The sequence below is a fragment of the Eretmochelys imbricata genome, chromosome 9 (assembly GCF_965152235.1).
Source record: "Eretmochelys imbricata isolate rEreImb1 chromosome 9, rEreImb1.hap1, whole genome shotgun sequence".
NCBI classification, from domain to species: domain Eukaryota; kingdom Metazoa; phylum Chordata; order Testudines; family Cheloniidae; genus Eretmochelys; species Eretmochelys imbricata.
The window spans coordinates 1,979,323-1,999,387 of NC_135580.1; positions in this window are offsets into that span (position 1 = coordinate 1,979,323).

Below are 20,065 nucleotides of genomic sequence, written 5' to 3' on the forward strand. Positions count from 1 at the left end.
TCAGGGACTCAGTGCACACGGCCAGCTGCCCAGTTTTGCAGGCTCAGGACCATCCCGGATGGCCCAGGCGTTGTGCCTCAGAGGTGGCAGCCCCAGAGGAGTGGGAAGGGACAGCCCGAGGAACCTGCCCCTGGTGCAGCCCCCATAAGGGCCCAGGTACGATTGCAGTCAGGGGAGGACCCAGGGTCTGCTCCCTCCCTAATCCGTCAGGGGGCAAGATGCTCCCCGAGTGGGGTGGCTAGGAGGCCGGGCCATGGCTAGCAGAACAGCCCTGGCACAGCAGGGGGTACAAGCTCCCCACAAGGCCTGGGGCCGAGCAGCACGACTCAGCCCAAAACCAACTGCAGGGGGGCCCCACGGAAGCCTGAGCCGAACTCCCACCTTCCTCTCCTTACTGGGAAATGTCCCCTTGGCTGCGATCGGGGCTCCTCTCGGGCCCCAGATGGAGGGGTGTAACACCGCTGCTGCCTCCGCCTGGCAGCGAGCGAAGAGCCAGGGACTGACCGGGCTGGAGGCCCAGACAGACTCTCCCTCTGTCCGCGGCTGGGCTCAGGCAGGCTGCCAGGCAGGCTGCGGGGGAAGCTGCGCTCTGCACCCTCGGGAGTGACACAGCCTTCGGGAAAGAGGAGGGGAGAGAGAAAGAAAAGATTGTTCTGGCATGGGCCAGTGGAAAAAGGAACAGAACAGGGGCGCGAAGGGGAAACGCCAGGACTGCCGGTGGCAGTTTAGCCTGAGTAAGGACCCAAGGTGAAGAGGAGCTTTGCTGGGGCACTCACCTAGGGATCCTGGGGACTGCTGCTATTAAAGATCCTGGGGAAGTGAGAAGCAGTCACCCTGTGCTCCCCTTTACCCTATGCCTTAAAGCCACAGAGCTCTCCGTCCTAAACTAACGGGAGCCTCTCAGGGATGATTTATGGCAGACACCTGGCTCCTTCGACCCCCTTTGCCATATCTTTCCTCAAGCCTTGCTACAAAACAGCAGCACCCGAGCCTGGGAGGCTGCCGGGAGGCTGCCTGGGAGAGCATTTCCTTCAGCCCTCCCAGAAACCACAGGGGAGAGGACAATGGGCCTCTCTTCTGGCTGGGGGGATCCCCTCCCCTGAGAGGGGCTGCGGGGAAGTTGGCCATCGCATAGACAAAGTATCTCTATTTTAAAGCCTCTGTGCGCGATGCCCCAAATTCCTTATTTTATTGGGGCGGGGTGCAGGAATGGACACAAATGAGGCTGCTTCGCTAATAAATCTTAAGAGCCGTGGAAAGTTTGATGCAGCGAGAGCACCCAGACAGAAAATTAAAAAACTAATAAAGCCCCCTCCACATGAGGGCATTGGCATCAGGTCAGCTCTCCTTCTCCAGACACCTAATAAAGAGACATTCCAGGACACTAACTCATAAGGGAAATCTGCGGGGGTCGTAGAGAACAGGAAAACCAACCATGGTAACAGATCAGTATCTCCAGTACACTGGAAAGGAAGGGGGAAAAAAGTGAGAAGTTTTCTCCTCCCCCCATCAGGACTGGAGAGGCTTGGGGGAGGCGGGGAACACTGCATGCCATAGCAGAAAGACAGACAGGATGCTGACTGAAAGGGCTGCAAACAGATTCATTCAGGCACCACTGAAGACGCAGGCCTGGCTAGAATAAAAGGGATGACGCGATGCTAGCAACTGAATCCTTTGGGTCTTAGGACCTTGTGCTGCCAGCTATCTATTAATGATGAGGGAACATCACGCGGCTCAGGGGTTACAGGAGGGCTTTGAAAGGCTCAGCCCCATGCCTCTGGCTTGGAGATCCCCTGGGAACAAGCTTTTCAGAACCCTGCCCCAGGTCCCTGCCATCCAGATCTTACCGTTACATGGGTTCAATTCTGCGGCCTTTATTCATGCCGATCAGCACTTCCACCCTAGCCTATGGGGACTCACCGCACGAGGAAGTGCAGCCAGGCTTGAGTCCGAGTTGAGAATCAGGCCCAAGCTACACAAGTCACTCCACATCTCTGTGTGCCCGTCCCCGCATCTCGAACACGGAGTGACCCAGCACTCACCACCCTCTCAGCTGCTGCATGGCTCCCTTCTCTCTCCTTTGGAAAACAGGATGAAATTATTTGGTGCAGTGCTGGAGACTGGCCTTGCAAAGACACCTTTTCACCTTGGAAGGGCTCTTCCCCCTCTCTACAGACACGCTTCTCTCCAGTCTAACCAGATCTCTCTCTCCAGGTGTTTATGCCACGCTCATCACAGTGGGATGCGGAGATGTGAAGGCCAGAAGGGGCCGATATGATCCTGTGGTCTGACCTCCCGCATCACATGGGCCAGAGAATCCATCCCGCTCCTGCACGGAGCCTGTAGCAGCACCGTGGTGATGGTACCGATCCTCCCTTACTCTAACTCTCCACAGCAGTGAATCACTTCTTCATCCGGAAGAAGCAGAATAATCACACAAAAATGTACAATTCTCTCCTAGGACATAGAAGAATTCGCAGCACCTGAGCTTCTTTACCTAGATTTTCAGAAGCACTCAGCACCCAGCAGCCGAAAACCATCTGGGGCAAAAATTGGGGATTGGTCCTGCTTTGAGCAGGGGGTTGGACTAGATGACCTCCTGAGGTCCCTTCCAACCCAAATATTCTATGATTCTATACACTAGATTTGATTTGATTCTATCTCTAGTCCTGCTGAGCTGCAGCGGGGTGAATGCTCAGTGCAATGGGAGAGCGGTAGATGGAGAGTTCCCCTTCGCAGTAATGGTGCTGAGGTGCAGCAGCCGTCAGAAAACACTCCTCCTTGGCCACGTCCCATGAGCCGATGGCTGTGAGACGGGGTGGTGTAGGGCGGCGTAGGGCGGCGTAGGGCTGCTTATACTAGCTCTAGGCCATGTGCGGATTCTCCTACACTGAGGGATTCTTCCACTGTCCAGAGAGGCAGACCTGGCCTCAGTGGAGTTAAGGGAGGAAAAATAATAAATCCCAAAGAGATGGCGATGCAGAGGGAAGCCATAGGACTGGTCCATATGGCAGGAGATGCAGGGGAAGGGCCATGTAGAACATCTGTCAAGTGCAGCACAGTTACACGTCAGCATCAGTGACTCACAAGTGCTAGGAACAGTCACTTTCTGGCCACCGACCCCAGCCTAGTGGGTGCGGGCTGCTGGGGGGGTGGGGGGAGGCCACTGTACAAAGCAGGGCTAGGCCTTGAGGAGTGAAAACCGGGGAAGCTGAACCATTGTGCCAAAGCTAGCCCCGCGTCCTGGAGTCCTGTCCTTCCCCAGCACAAGTCGCAGCAGAGAGTTCACAGGCCTGAGAAGTGGGGTCCCCGGAGGAGCCTCCTTCACCAGCACTGTGTTGTGGTGCACCTTGAAAATACAGCTGTTAGCACACACCGACACGCACGTCTCTCCCTGGCTGCTCAGATGGAGGCCCCACTAATCCCTTCCTCACTCCTAGCGCGGGGGGACGGCGATCCCTTTCCCATTACTCGAGTGACTCCCTGCCCGCCTCATTTCCTACCTTCTTGCCTGAATCTTCCTCCCTGATCTGCCCCTGCTGCTCCTTCTCCTGCCCGCTGCATTGTCAGAAACCAGACACACAGAATCGTGACGTTATTTTCGAAAACATGAGATGTATTTCCTTACCCATCTCAAGTCTGTTACAAATACAAACCCTACCCTGACGGCATTCCCCACAGGTGTTACTCGCGTGAGTATAAAGAGCCAGGTGATGCCTCCGTGAGCTGCTCCGCTTAGGGGAAGATCCCTCCCACATTCCCTGGATCACAAAGGCCATCCTGGCTCCTGGGGCTTTATACCCAAGCCTCAAAAAACCAGCTTCCTCTCCAAACTAGCCTTGGAGCGGCTCCTCTGCTATCTGAGAGTGGTCCCGTCTGAGCCGCCAGGACTCCGGCGCCAGTGCGGGGCCCACACCTCAGCGCCTTGCACAGCGTCACCTCCTATGACCATTATCTGAAATCTGGCTAGGGCAGAGGGCAGGGAAGGGGGGCTGGGCTAGTGCATTCGTTAGCTCTAAAGCAGTCGCAGAGGATCCCATGGCTGCTGCCCTCCCGTTAATGAGGAGCGCTGTATGACTCATCTCGACTTGGGTCAGGGTCCTGGCTAAAGAAAGCCATGTAAATCATTTTATATAGTTTACTTAATTGAGCTCTGCACAGGGGGTGCCTTCTTAATGGGATTTTGGCACCAATTACCTCATTAGGAGAGAGGAGCTGCTTTTATGACAGGTTTGGGAAATTAAAGTGCCTGAGCGACATCCTTCAGGGCCATTACTTGTCGCAGGGAGCGGCAGTGACGGGGTGCAGCAGCCACGGCTGCAGATTGGGGGCACAAGCCCAGACACGGCGGTTCCAAGAGCGAGGCCAACAAGGGAGCCTGAGAGTAACTGCAGGTGGGCATGTCAGGACTCCCAGCACGGCCTGGGCGAACGCTCTGAAAGGGAAGCTGGACCCCCCATCAGCCCAAGCACCGTGGGTCTGTCTACACTGCAGCGTAGAGCCGTGGGGCGTTCACCCCCCGCTAGCTGGGCAAAGTGCAGGTGCAGGCAGGAATCCATAAAGGTGCAGCGGGGGCGTGTGCAAAGCTCAGGGGGCCTGGGAAGGTCCACAGGTAGGGCCTATGGGCAGAGGGAGACAGCTGGGGGTGAGGGAGGGAAGGGTAGATTAGTCAAGGGGTAGTTTCTGGGTGCGCAGTGAGCCCAGCACTGCCAAGGGCCCTGTGCATTCTGGAGACTTTCTGGTCATTTTCTCTGCTTTTTGCACCCTTCTGAAATAAAATAACCTCTGGGTAGGAAATAGCTTATGGAGTAGCGATGCCCTGTGGCCCCCTCGGGGGCTTGGGGAAAAATTGGGCCGGGAACGGTGCTGTGAAAAACGGGGAACCATAGGCAAGCGTTGCCTGCGGCTGCACGATGCTGCGAGGAGACTTGGCCGTATGCTCAGCATTCAGCCGGCGAACGCAGCCAGTGCCCGCGGGGTGAGAGCGGCCGCAGGGCAGGCGCGCCAACCAACACGCAGCATGCACTCAGCCAATTTAGTTTATTGCAGGCAATTCAGCGGGTGCGTAAATAACTCCCCCGGAGCGCTCCTCCCACTCCATCCCCAGGACCCCATTTCATCACCCCCGCCTGGACGCTGTGTTCTCAGTGGGCTGAGCTCACAGCCAGGGAAAGCAACTGCAGGTATCCAAGGCTTAATGGGGCAGGCCCCAGAGCAGCAGGGTGAGCCGCAAACCAGCCTTGAATAGGATGAATTAATTGGCTTCGGTTTGGGATGGGATGGGGGCGTGCGAGCTGCATGGCTTTCCCCTTTCTGGAGCAAACCCTGGTGCCTCCTGCGGGCAGAGGGCGCCTCTTGTGAAGAGGAACATGGGAGACAGGGCTGAATTCTGAGACACCAGGCTGTGTTGTGAAACCTGCGTGATCCAGACTCATTCCTGAGGGCCCCCTGTGCCCCAGTGGGGAGCGAGGGGGTGATGGGGAGATTTACTCACCACTGGAACGCCTCCTTGGGGATTAGCTCTGTCAGTCTGGCGCCCCTTCCTGGGGGTGCTCCGTCTGTCTCTCTCTCTTGGGACTCAGTGGCTCCCTCTTCATGCCATGGCCCTCCAGCCAGGTCACTGTAGCTTACCCTTTCTGGGGGCGCTATCAAAGTCTTCCACCCCGGCCCAGACAGTTCTTAAATCTCCTGCCCTATCTGAGCCACGCCCCAAGTGACTAGAACGAACAGTCCCGGACAGGCTTCGAGGTCACTGTCCAGATTCTGCCCCTCATTCCGTGGCGGGCAGGGGAACCCAGGCCCGCCCTCTACACCGGGGTCCAGTCCTGGGCTCTATCTCCAGCAGCCAAGGTCTGCGCTACCATGAACCTTCCTATCCCTCCCCGGACTACGACCTGCCTTGCCTGTGCCCGGGTCGCATTCCCCACCCTTCTAGCCATACCCTTATCTCCTGGGTCGCTAGACAAACCCTCCCTCCTGGCGCCGACCCCTCTCTCCCTTGTCCCCGGGCAAGGGATGGCAGCGCTCCCCCTGCAGCCAGCTCCCTGGCTTTGTAGAAGCCCCTCCTGCTCCTGCACAGGTGAGGTGCCTAAATTAGGGCTCTGTTCTCAGCCTAGATGTCCCCAGGTTTGCAGTTTAATCGGGTAATTGGCCCCTTGGGCCTACGTAAACCCCTTCGGGGTGCGTGTGGGCAGCACAGTCCATCACGGCGGGCTTGGTATTGGCTTGAGGGGAGAGCTGATGGAGTTTCTCCGTGTGGGCCCACTGACTGTTCCTCCCATACGTGTGGGAAGTGGGGGCACAGAGGGGATGGGCCCTGTTCCAACACTGAAGCCTGGCTACACCGTTCCTCCACTGCCCACTGCGGATCCTCCATGCCTGCTCCTGCTGATCCCCCAGCAGCCCGCCCAGTCATCGGGCCGGGCACTGGGCAGAGCATGGTGAGAACGGTCATTAAAACATGGCACGAGAGGCCCCTGCAGCCTGGTCGCTGTGAGCTGTCCAGGCTGAGAGCCAGCTCTGAGGAGCTGGGGGAGCACGCCGGCACTGCGGGTTTGTCTGAGCGCAGCCCCTCACTGGCTTTACCAAGAGCGCAGCCATTCGCTTCCATAAAGAGCAGGTGAGTTCTCATTGTCCGTTATTCTGAGCTGTGCATCATCATCTCTCACAGGACTGGCCCCGTGTCAGCAAATAGAGACACAAGGTGGGGGAGGTAATATCTGTTACTGGGCCAACTTCAGGTCCCGACTGAAGAGGAGCTCGGTGTGGCTCGAAAGCTTGTCTCTCAGAAGTTGGTCTAATAAAAGCTATTACCTTCCTTACATTGCCTCTCTAATACCCTGGGGCCGACGTGGCTACAACACTGCAAACAATATGTACGAGGAGTCGCATTAAGGCTACATAGCGTAAAAACCCCATATGGGAAAAAACCCTTGAGGAACAGAAATTACTGTACATCCCATTCCATCACCATAGGTAGTGTGTCTAGTGGTTAAAGCAGGGGACTGGGAGCAAGGACTCCAGTTGGGGGATGGGGGGGAAGAGGGTCTGTATCGAGTGGTGCTAGCAGTAATTCAAGAGTCCTAAGTTTTAACCTGAACTCTACCACTGATTTATGTGTGGCCATGGGCAAGTCACTTAACCACCTTTGCCTCAGTTTACCCATTTGCAAATGGCATATTATTATTTTTGTATGTATTATTGCAGGAGCCCTAGTTCCAGACCTGGACCCCACTGTGTTAGGTGCTGTACAAACACAGAATAAAGAGACAGGTTTCTGCCTAAAAAGAACTGCTTCTTTTCCTCACAGGCATGTTCTGACTATTCATAGAGAGCCCTGAGCTACTTCAATGAAAGGTGCAAATTGTGACTACCAAGTTTTATACTGAATAATTCACTCATTACTTGTAAAAATGCAAAAAGAATTTTTTTTTTAAAAAAAAGCATCTTAAACAGATGTTTAAACCCCCCCGTTGAACTGAATATTTAAAAAGTAAAAGCTTGACTTCTCTGCTGAGGCCTGGCCTGCCAGAGCCCAGCCTGGAGTTTTATAGCCAATTTATAACACCCTGAAAATAGCGGTGGATAACAGAAATGCTGCCATAACCTGAAGCTGAAAGAGCAACTCACAGTATTCTTGCATTTTCACTGCTGCTCCCCCAGCCCCTGTGAGTCTCCCAGAAAAGAACCCATACGGCTGGCTCAGCGTCCCCGGGAAATGGCAGGGGCCGAGGAGAGGTGAAAGAGGTTTGCACATATCGTATTACCTGCCCCCACATGCTCCCTGGGCTGTCATGGCCCCAGCGCATCCAGTGGTGTTTGCTGTCACAGACAGCCTGATAATGAGAGGAGGTCTGGTCACAGGGAGACCCCTATGTTCCAAATTGGCCGTCCTCCTCCACACGCCAAAAAAGAGGCAGAACTGTTCAGTTGGTTGTAAAAATTAATGAGTTCAGATACAGACTTGCTTTATTCCGGTCCAGCTGCGTAACCACGGCGATGCTGTCCGGCACACTAGACAGTGACATCAGCTCCACACCCCTGTACAATGCGACTCTGTTTGATCTCAGAAACAAGATCAGACTCCTGGGCTTTTGCACATCCTGCTTCCTACATATGTAAAATCATTTTGTTACCAGCCAGGAGAGTTCATGTGAACCCGTCTCGCTGTGCAGCTGAAGCAAAGAGAACATGCCCCCGTCGGCACTTCTTTTACCAGATGGAGGTCTGGGGAGAGAATTCTGAGCTGCTACTTTGGCACAGACGGCGAACTCTTCAGGGCAGGAAGGAACTAGGTCTTCCTATGCATTTGTACAGCACCTAGTGCAATCGGGCCCTCAGCATGATGACTGGGGCCTCTGGACACTACGGGAATATTAATGTTAAATAAGAATCATTGGTATTTCTTCATGCTTTATCCTCTGCTGCCCCTGGTGCTAACTGCTACAATGCCATGCCAGTCTCCCTTCAGATCCCTCTTTAGAGCTTCCCTCCGCTGGGAGGCCCACGAAACAGGAGCTAATAGCCGGTGTCTGGTGTGCGGCGACGGTTGCCGCAGATGCTGATCTGTTCACACGTGAGCAGTGAGCAGCCCCACAGCCAGTGGGATAAAGTGGAGCCCGCTAAGTCTTGGCAGAATTGGGGCCTCAGCTCATAGGTCAGGGACGGTCATTCCATGCTCATAGAGTACCGAGCTCACCAGGGCCATGAGGATCTACACAACAGCAATAGCAATAATTACAGTTAATTAGCCCCAGTGACTGGCACGTTGCCAGCAGCCCAGCAGACTGTAATGTTTTTGTTTATGCCCAGGACACACCCTGCCCCCTGCTCATGTCTCTGTTGGTCTCCCAGAGGGAGCCCGGAAGGGTCAGAAAAAATTTAACCTCCCACCTCCAATAAATAACACACATATTTCAGTTCAAGTTTCCTCCATAGAGACTTCAGCAAGGGGAGTGGGTGAGGAATTACGGCCACACAGGTGCTGGGCTGAGAACACCAGCTCATTTCCCATAGGACACCTACAGCTGTCACATGGTAACTGCTGGTTACTCTTCAACTGCAGCTGGATTTAAAGCAGCGATGTGGAGGGAAAAAGCTCCCCCATAAATTGGTTAGTCTCTAAGGTGCCACAAGTACTCCTTTTCTTTTTGCGAATACAGACTAACACGGCTGTTACTCTGAAACCTGTCATTATGCAAGGCACTGCATTTAGCCGTATGGAGTGGAAATCTATCAACTGCATGAAAAACCTTGCACAGATACAGACAGACATCATCTTCCTTTCCAAATGCAAACAGATGGACATCGTACCAAAAGGACTGAAGGTAAAAAATCCATTACAATCTACATACCACACAGACTATGCTGACAGCTTGTGCCACACGCTCTCAAAGAAACTGCGGAATCACCTGATCAACATCCTCTACAGCAAACAGGGAAAGATTAAGAATGAGCTCTCAAAAATGGATACTCTCATAAAAAACCAACCTTCCACACAAACTTCCTCGTGGCTGGATTTTACTAAAACTAGACAAGCCATTTACAACGCACACTTTGCTTCTCTACAAAAGAAAAAGGACACTAAACTTTCTAAACTACTACATGCTACAAGGGGCCACAGCAATGGTTCCCTCAACCCACCTAGCAATATTGTTAACCTATCCAACTATACTCTCAGCCCAGCAGAAGCAGCTGTTCTATCTCGGGGCCTCTCCTTCTGCCCCTCCACCCCCACAAACATGATACAGTTCTGTGGTGACCTAGAATCCTATTTTCGACGTCTCCGACTCAAGGAATATTTCCAAAATACCTCTGAACAACATACTAATCCACAGAGGTTTCCCTACCAACACTACAGAAAGAAGGATTCTAGGTGGACTCCTCCTGAAGGTCGAAACAGCAGACTGGACTTCTACATAGAGTGCTTCCGCCGACGTGCACGGGCTGAAATTGTGGAAAAGCAGCATCACTTGCCCCACAACCTCAGCCATGCGGAACACAATGCCATCCACAGCCTCAGAAACAACTCTGACATCATAATCAAAAAGGCTGACAAAGGAGGTGCTGTTGTCATCATGAATAGGTCGGAATATGAACAAGAGGCTGCTCGGCAGCTCTCCAACACGAGTTTCTACAAGCCATTACCCTATGATCCCACTGAGAGTTACCAAAAGCAACTACAGCATTTGCTGAAGAAACTTCCTGAAAAAGCACAAGATCAAATCCGCACAGACACACCCCTGGAACCCCGACCTGGGATATTCTATCTACTACCCAAGATCCATAAACCTGGAACTCCTGGGCGCCCCATCATTTCAGGCATTGGCACCCTGACAGCAGGATTGTCTGGCTATGTAGACTCCCTCCTCAGGCCCTACGCTACCAGCACTCCCAGCTACCTTCGAGACACCACTGACTACCTGAGGAAACTACAATCCATCGGTGATCTTCCTGATAACACCATCCTGGCCACTATGGATGTAGAAGCCCCCTACACCAACATCCCACACAAAGATGGACTACAAGCCGTCAGGAACACTATCCCCGATAATGTCACGACTAACCTGGTGGCTGAACTTTGTGACTTTGTCCTTACCCATAACTATTTCACATTTGGGGATAATGTATACCTTCAGATCAGCGGCACTGCTATGGGTACCCGCATGGCCCCACAGTATGCCAACATTTTTATGGCTGATTTAGAACAACGCTTCCTCAGCTCTCGTCCCCTAAAGCCCCTACTCTACTTGCGCTATATTGATGACATCTTCATCATCTGGACCCATGGAAAAGAAGCCCTTGAGGAATTCCACCATGATTTCAACAATTTCCATCCCACCACCAACCTCAGCCTGGTCCAGTCCACACAAGAGATCCACTTCCTGGACACTACAGTGCTAATAAACAATGGTCACATAAACACCACCCTATACCGGAAACCTACTGACCGCTATTCCTACCTGCATGCCTCCAGCTTTCACCCTGACCACACCACACGATCCATCGTCTACAGCCAAGCTCTGCGATACAACCGCATTTGCTCCAACCCCTCAGACAGAGACAAACACCTACAAGATCTCTGTCAAGCTTTCTTACAACTACAATACCCACCTGCGGAAGTAAAGAAACAGATTGATAGAGCCAGAAGAGTTCCCAGAAGTTACCTACTACAGGACAGGCCTAACAAAGAAAATAACAGAACGCCACTAGCCGTCACCTTCAGCCCCCAACTAAAACCCCTCCAACGCATTATTAAGGATCTACAACCTATCCTAAAGGATGACCCAACACTCTCACAAATCTTGGGAGACAGGCCAGTCCTTGCCTACAGACAGCCCCGCAACCTGAAGCAAATACTCACCAACAACCACATACCACACAACAGAACCACTAACCCAGGAACTTATCCTTGCAACAAAGCCCGTTGCCAATTGTGCCCACATATCTATTCAGGGGACACCATCACAGGGCCTAATAACATCAGCCACACTATCAGAGGCTCGTTCACCTGCACATCCACCAATGTGATTTATGCCATCATGTGCCAGCAATGCCCCTCTGCCATGTACATTGGTCAAACTGGACAGTCTCTACGTAAAAGAATAAATGGACACAAATCAGATGTCAAGAATTATAACATTCATAAACCAGTCGGAGAACACTTCAATCTCTCTGGTCACGCAATCACAGACATGAAGGTCGCTATCTTAAAACAAAAAAACTTCAAATCCAGACTCCAGCGAGAAACTGCTGAATTGGAATTCATTTGCAAATTGGATACTATTAATTTAGGCTTAAATAGAGACTGGGAGTGGCTAAGTCATTATGCAAGGTAGCCTATTTCCTCTTGTTTTTTCCTACCCCCCCCCCCCCAGATGTTCTGGTTTAACTTGGATTTAAACTTGGAGAGTGGTCAGTTTGGATGAGCTATTACCAGCAGGAGAGTGAGTCTGTGTGTGTATGGGGGTGGGTTTTTGGAGGGGGGTGAGGGAGTGAGAGAACCTGGATTTGTGCAGGAAATGGCCTAACTTCATTATCATGCACATTGTGTAAAGAGTTGTCACTTTGGATGGGCTATCACCAGCAGGAGAGTGAATTTGTGTGCGGGGGTGGAGGGTGAGAAAACCTGGATTTGTGCTGGAAATGGCCTAACCTGACGATTACTTTAGATAAGCTATTACCAGCAGGACAGTGGAGTGGGAGGAGGTATTGTTTCATATTCTCTGTGTATATATAAAGTCTGCTGCAGTTTCCATGGTATGCATCTGATGAAGTGAGCTGTAGCTCACGAAAGCTCATGCTCAAATAAATTGGTTAGTCTCTAAGGTGCCACAAGTACTCCTTTTCTTTTTTCATAGAATCATAGAATATCAGGGTTGGAAGGGACCCCAGAAGGTCATCTAGTCCAACCCCCTGCTCAAAGCAGGACCAATTCCCAGTTAAATCATCCCAGCCAGGGCTTTGTCAAGCCTGACCTTAAAAACCTCTAAGGAAGGAGATTCTACCACCTCCCTAGGTAACACATTCCAGTGTTTCACCACCCTCCTAGTGAAAAAGTTTTTCCTAATATCCAATCTAAACCTCCCCCACTGCAACTTGAGACCATTACTCCTCGTTCTGTCATCTGCTACCATTGAGAACAGTCTAGAGCCATCCTGTTTGGACCCCCCTTTCAGGTAGTTGAAAGCAGCTATCAAATCCCCCCTCATTCTTCTCTTCTGCAGACTAAACAATCCCAGCTCCCTCAGCCGCTCCTCATAAGTCATGTGTTCTAGACCCCTAATCATTTTTGTTGCCCTTCGCTGGACTCTCTCCAATTTATCCACATCCTTCTTGTAGTGTGGGGCCCAAAACTGGACACAGTACTCCAGATGAGGCCTCACCAATGACGAATAGAGGGGGACAATCACGTCCCTCGATCTGCTCGCTATGCCCCTACTTATACATCCCAAAATGCCATTGGCCTTCTTGGCAACAAGGGCACACTGCTGACTCATATCCAGCTTGTCATCCACTGTCACCCCTAGGTCCTTTTCTGCAGAACTGCTGCCTAGCCAATCCCTTGAGTCATCCCAGCTCACTTGAGCCGTTATTTAGAATATATCACAGCGCTGACCAGGAGCATCATCCCTTTGAGTCCCTTCTCTCAGACTCCATTCTCCCCTTTTTTGATTAACCTCCTACATTGCAGATTTATTGATTTTTTTTTATGTATGTATGGAAGCGTTGTTTACTACTTATCATAACAGAGGAACTAGGGGTCATCAAATGAAATTAATAGGCAGCAGGTTTAAAACAAATAAAAGGAAGTATTTCTTCACACAACACACAGTCAACCTGTGGAACTCCTTGCCAGAGGATATGGTGAAGGCCAAGACCATAATAGGGTTGAAAAAGAACTAGATAAATTAATGGAGGATGGGCAGGATGGGCAGGGTTGGTGTCTCTAGCCCCTGTTTGCCGGAAGCTGGGACATGAGCGACAGGGGATGGATCACTTGATGATTACCTGTTCTGTTCATTCCCTCTGGGTCACCTGGCTCTGGCCACTGTCGGAAGACAGGATACTGGGGCGAGATGGATCCTTGATCTGACCCAGTAGGGCCATTCTTATGTTCTTATGTTTAAAGTTTAACTAACCCCCCCACCATCTAACTGTGCTGTCCCCACTACACCATTCACCCCTCTTCTTCTACCATAGTATTCAGGCTCAGAACCTGACAAACTGCAGGCGCTGCCATGTGAAACAATCTCAAAGTTCTGCAGCCATGCTATGTCTGTAAAGAAAGGAAACGGTACCTTGGCTGCTTTGTTCCAAACACTACAAAGCTGTGTGGGCACAGGGGCTGCCCTCATCCATTCCAGATTTCCAGGCCTTTTACATAGACCCCATGTGGGGCTCTTTCTTCTTTCCAAGGCACCCAACAGGAGTCTTAGTTACAAACCTAAAAGATGGATCCAAATATCTCCCGCAATTTGGGACATTAGACATTCAGATCCAGAACCAAATTGTGCAGTGCGAGCCCGTGTCTATGTGAATGGCAAGCCCAAGGAATTCTCACTCCTACAGGGTTTGTTACTGTTATGAAAACCAGCCCAAGTCAGTCGGGAGCTTTTCTGAGGTGCCACAGAGCTCCCATGGGAATGTCATTGATGAACCTGCCAGGACGCATTGGTTCTCAATGAATTATTGTGAGACTCTGGGTGTTGTTGGAAATTGACCTGCAGGACAGTGACATGTGAACCTGCCTGAACCGAAACTGAACAAATGGTGCTGTTGGGCCCTGTCTCCGGAAACTAGCTGAGTTCGGTGCAATGCTGAAAACATGCTCTGGCTCAGAGTTCGGGGCAGTCTCCTGTGGGAAGTCCCTTCAAGACACACTCTGGCTGGATCCTATGGTACATCTTTAATGGGCTGTCTCATCCCCCCCAACTGCACAGACCCACACTGCAGCGGAATGCAATTTCAGACACAAACTTTGCATCTTGAGCTCCTTCATTAGGACTGGATGAGGCATCCATTGCACACATAGGTGAGCACATTCTCACGGTAATCAGTGGGACTGTTACCCGCACAAAATTCTCTGTCACTTGCACACTCTAGGGCACGCACCTCTACCTAGTTCCTAGGGCTCAAGGTGTAACCCTCTTAATTTAGACACTCTAACTTTACCTGGAGCCTGGAGGAGTAGAGCCCGGAGCCAACGGAGGGGTAAACCCCCATTCTTTCTGGACTCAGAGCAAACACCCATTCCCTCTGGACTCAGGTCTTAATCTTTTGAGGGTTTACAGGGTCTTTTACCAGTGAAAGAGCCTTACACAGTAATATCCTTAATATCCGTTTATTAACAATCACCAGAACAGAATGCACAGGTTACACATACAATGCTCACCACTCCCAATAAGGCAGATGAACTTTTCTTGATGGCCAGTCAGAATCAGGTCCATCTGGGGAACTCCAGGTTCTGCCCGGTGTCATTGGCAGAGTGTTGAGGTCTGGCAGCTCTGATCTTGGGGCTGTGTCCTGGAGTTGGTTCCAAAGAACTTCCTTAAATTTGGACCCCAATTTATAAAGTGAAACTTGAGTCTTGCTTAGCGGTACTTTAACCAATCATTTTACTAAAATATTACCGACCAGTCCTAACATTGCAACAAAATTCTCTAACCAATCATACCCCACCACCTTAATTAATTTACACCCAGCAAAATTAATGATGTAACAGACAGAAACAATTGAGGAACCAGGGATCATACAGACAAACAATAGAGAAGTGAGGACCATAAAGATAAAACATTAAAGAAATGAGGATTTCACAATCACAACTATTGATAAGTGATTTCTTGTCAGACAGATGCTATCAAACTAATTTTTCTTTAACCATCTTAAGATCTGTTTACTTATCTGGTGATGGCAGGTGCTATTAGGACGGGGTCTCCTTCTTAGCAACCTGATATGAGATTTTAATGTAATTTAGATGGACTGTGAGGATGTGACTTCCTGCTTCTTGGTTTATGGCTGGTGCTCTCCTAATCTGGCTGCAGACAAAGGCCGTATGCCTTACCATATGGCTACAGGAAAAGGCCTCATCCTTACAGGACTCCTTGTACAGGTAAATGCTTACCTCTGAGAGTGACAGTTGTATGATTCTGGCCTATCTGTAGCGCTCCCAGGACTAGAGGGAGAAATGTACCAGACAGTTTTATTCTGTTCTAAAGTACTTATTTAACCCATAGCTGCTAGGAGAATTACCCATAATGTTGTCCATAGAAATGACTATGACACTCTGTTGCTTGCTGTCAGCTCTGTTCATAGATTCATTATGGGTAGGGGACCACTTACAGAAACGGCAAATGTTTCCGTGCTGCAGGCCGCTCTGACTTCTCTAAAATCTGTTTTCTTTTGAAGCAAATTTTGACTTGGGTTTTGTGTTTTCTTAAAAAAAACAAACAAACCTCCAAAGTAACCACCCTCCAGACATTTGACTGTGAACAAGGCAAGCTGCCTTCCATTTTGAATGGATTTTCCGTTTGTTGGTTAGTAATGACCACAGCATTCCATTCTCTGGATTACTTTGAGAACAGGGATTTAAGGCCTAGCAAAGAAAACAGCCTCCCACGTCACAATTTTCCAATCCTGCCAAGTTTACAGCTAGCACACAAGGCGATCTTACCATCCATCATTTTGTGTCAGATCGGCCACCAGACCTGCAGCACCAATAATCCAAATCAGCATATCTGAGGAGAGCCCTTCGCTGCTCCGCCCTCACTTGTTTGAAAACCTCGCCTGAATAAACAAAATCTGAAAGGGCCAAGGCTGCCCAAAAGGAAACTGTAAACGATCCCATCTGTGAGTCTTGGCTAATATCTCCTCAGACGGAGAGACAAGGAGATTACAGGAAGAAGAGTCTCTCTTGGCTCAGGAGGAAATACTACTGCATTCTAGCATCCACGCTGCTCCACCTTCCATTCCTCCAGTGCCGAGCTTTCTTCAGGGAAGGTTCATTACGGGGGAACTGCAACATGAGCCTTCAAAGAGAGGGACACCGTCTGAAAGGAGAAAAAACAACAACAACAAAAAATGACGCCAAACCAAACTGAACAAATTCAAGCTGAGGATACAAACATGGAGGCATCCAAAATTAGAGGCTAGTTTTGAAATTTTGGCTTAAAGGGAGTTGGCCAACTCGACAGTCAGGAATAGCAGCACTCAGGCCTTCCGACTCACCTTCCCCCACCCTTGCCCATTTCTAGAACAGCCCCTCCCTGGTGGTTCTGAGATGTGCATTGATCATCCCTCGCAGTGACATTTCAGAGCCAGAGCTGCCGTCGCACTTCCACCTTCCAGTTGCGGTGGCAAGAAATCTTGGCGCACGGTGACAGAGATGCTCTGGTGCTAATTACAGCTGTGCCAGACGTCAGAAGCAGTGGAAATTGTGAGCGTGCTTGTTCCTGTTAGATTTCCAGTTACATTCTACAGACATCAAAACTGGGGCTAATTAGTCATAGCACTTCAAAGAGCTTTAATGGCCTCAGGATGGGCCCCCCAACCCGACGCTGGAACTGAACAACAGACCTCTGGGCAGTTCGAAACACAGATCTGAGTTTTGGAGCTTGAGTCCAGCTATGTAATAACCAGAGCTGGATGAGCATCAGAAAATGTATTAATCAAATAAATTATCCTGGGACTAATTCTGTCAGCCAGTTAATTTATTCAGTGAATAATATTCAGCCAGCAATCTGCAGATGGGACACATACTGTACGTGACAGAAGCAACATTCATTGAAGAATTATTCTCTCAATGATTTTTAGCTAGCTCCAGTTACAATGAATTAAACTCCCAGATGCCCTAAAGAAACTATAGTGTTAGTATTTACAGTATTTTTCTACAGATGGGGAAACTGAGGCACAGCGGGGGGAAATAACTTGCCTAAGGACCTAGAGAGACACAGCTGCTGGGATTGGAATTCAGGAACTCCTGGCTTCTGCTCCCTAACCTACTCTCAGCAAAACCACTGGTGAAATCCTGGCCCCATTGAACTCTATGGGAATTCTGTCATTGACGTCAATGGGGTCAGAATTTCACTCATTGTTTTTCGCTGGTTATAGTAAATTCCAGGGAGACACAGTATAACAAGTCACACCTCCACAAGTGTGTGTGAAATGGTGGAGCAGGGCTGAAGTTCTTTGTGGGGTGCCCATCACTAACTTTCATGGCTGGGATTTTCAAAAGGGAGTTAGGCCCCTGAGATTTGAGCACCTTGACTCCCCTAGGCTCCTTTGGAAATCACTTCCTACAGCTCTTAAGGTCAGAAGTGAACTGTGCTTGAACCAGCCCCTTGCTATGAAACGGGGCTACGGACGTTCGCTAGGACACTCTTTTTGTACCATTTGGAGTTCCGTGGAGGAAAAGCTGCTACTGTAAATAAGTTGAAGTATTTTTTACCATAATCATCACCACCACAAACTGGAGATGAAGAGACTTAGGGCCAGATTCGGCTGTTGACTTCACCAGTGTAAAACCAGAATAATTCCACTGAAGTCAGTGGAGTGACTGGATTTACACTCCTGTAACTCAGAAAAGAATTTGTTTCCTACAATCTTAATCTAGTACAACCACTGTCCAACATGGGACTGACCCCCCAGTGTTACCTCTTGCGTTCTGTCTAGTTCAGGCCATGGTTTGCAGGGCTAAGGACAATAAGAAGGCATTTTTAAAGTATATTAGGAACAAAAGAAATCCTAGCAATGGATAGGTCCATTATTGGACAGAGGTAGAAAATTGTTAATAATGACACAGCAAAGGAAGAAATATTCAATAAATATTTCTGTTCTATATTTGGAAAGAATCAGGATGTGAAGTATTTCCAGCTTATTAGTAACTAAGGAGGATGTCAAACAACATCTACAAGGGATAAATATTTTTAAATCAGCATGTCTAGATAACTTGCACCCAAAGGTCTAAAAGAGTTGGCTGAGGAGATCCCTTGTCCACTGATGTTAATTTTGAATATATCTTAGAATACCAGGGAAATTGCAGAAGACTGGAAGAACGTTATTGTTGTGCTAATATTCAGAAAGGGAAAGCAGGATGACACAGGTAACAATTGGTGCCAGGAAAAATAGAAAAGCTGATATGAGACTCAATTAATAACGAATTAAAGGATAGGAATATAATTTTTGCCAGTCAACATGGTTTTAATGAAAATAGTTCTTGTCAAACAAGCCTGATTTCAGTCCATGATGAGATTCGATGTCACTGACAAAGATAACTGAAGAGATGTAATAGACTTAGTCGAATGCCTTACAAAAGTCTTAGTACTGCAGGACATTCTGGTTAAAAAGGCAGCACTGTGCAATATCAACAGACCCCATTAAATGGATTAAGACCTGCTAATTTACAGATCTCAAAAAGTAGTCGTCAATGGGGATCAGCCTGGAACGGGGGTGTTTCGAGGAGAGTTCTGCAGGTTCATCAGGTCTAGGAGTAAATATCAAATCACAATGGAAGTTTGTGCATGACCCAAAGATTGGCTGATGGGTAAACAATGATGAGGACAGGGCAGTGATGCAGAATGAGGGTGATTAACTATTGGAGCAAACTCTCCAGGGAACTGGTGGATTCTACATCTCTTGATGTCTTCAAATCAGGCCTGGATGCCTTTTTTGGAAGATATTCTTTAGCCAGTCACAAGTTATTGGGCTCAATATTGGGGCACTGATGCAACCGATGCTGGGATACTGTGTCCAGTTGTGGCATCTGTAATTCAAGAAGGATGTTGATAAATTGGAGATAGTTCAGAGAAGAGCCCGAGAGTGATTAAAGCATTAGAAAGCCTGCTTTACAGTGATAGATGGAAGCAGCTCAATCTATTAGTGAGAAGGTTAAAGGGTGACTTGTTCACAGTCTGTAAGTACCTATGTGGGGACCAAATATTTAATAACGGGCTCTTCAGTCTAGCAGAGGAAAGTCTAACAAGATCCAATGGCTGGAAGTGGAAGCTAAATACATTCTGACTGGAAATACGATGTAAAATGTTAACAGGGAGGATAATTAACCCTTGGAACAAACTTACCAAGGGTCACGGTGGATTTTCCATCATTGATCATTTTTCTATCAGGACTGGCTGTTTGTCTAAAAGATCTGCTCTGGGAATTTTTGGGGAAAGTTCCATGCCCTGTGATGCACAGAATGCCAGACTAGATCTAACGGTCCCTTCTGGCCTTAGACTTTATGAATTATGAGCTGCTAGTACCAGTGCACTCTCCTCAGTGGTAGGACAGCAAAAGCAGGGGATCTTCCCGTGTTAATTACAGTGCATAACAGAAGCTGGTCTCAAGGTCAAGCAGAAGGAAACGAGCGCTACTAATGGTCACTGGACAGCATTGGCTGTATGATGGCATTGGAGCGGGGTTTTCTGCTCCGTGTGTTTAGCTTGAACTAGAATATATTTACACCCCCCACCCAAAAAAAAAAAAAGCCCCACAGCACCCCACGCTATATCTGGAGGGAACACACAGGGGAAGTCCAGCAGCAGTGCAGACAACGAACAAACTTTTCTACGCA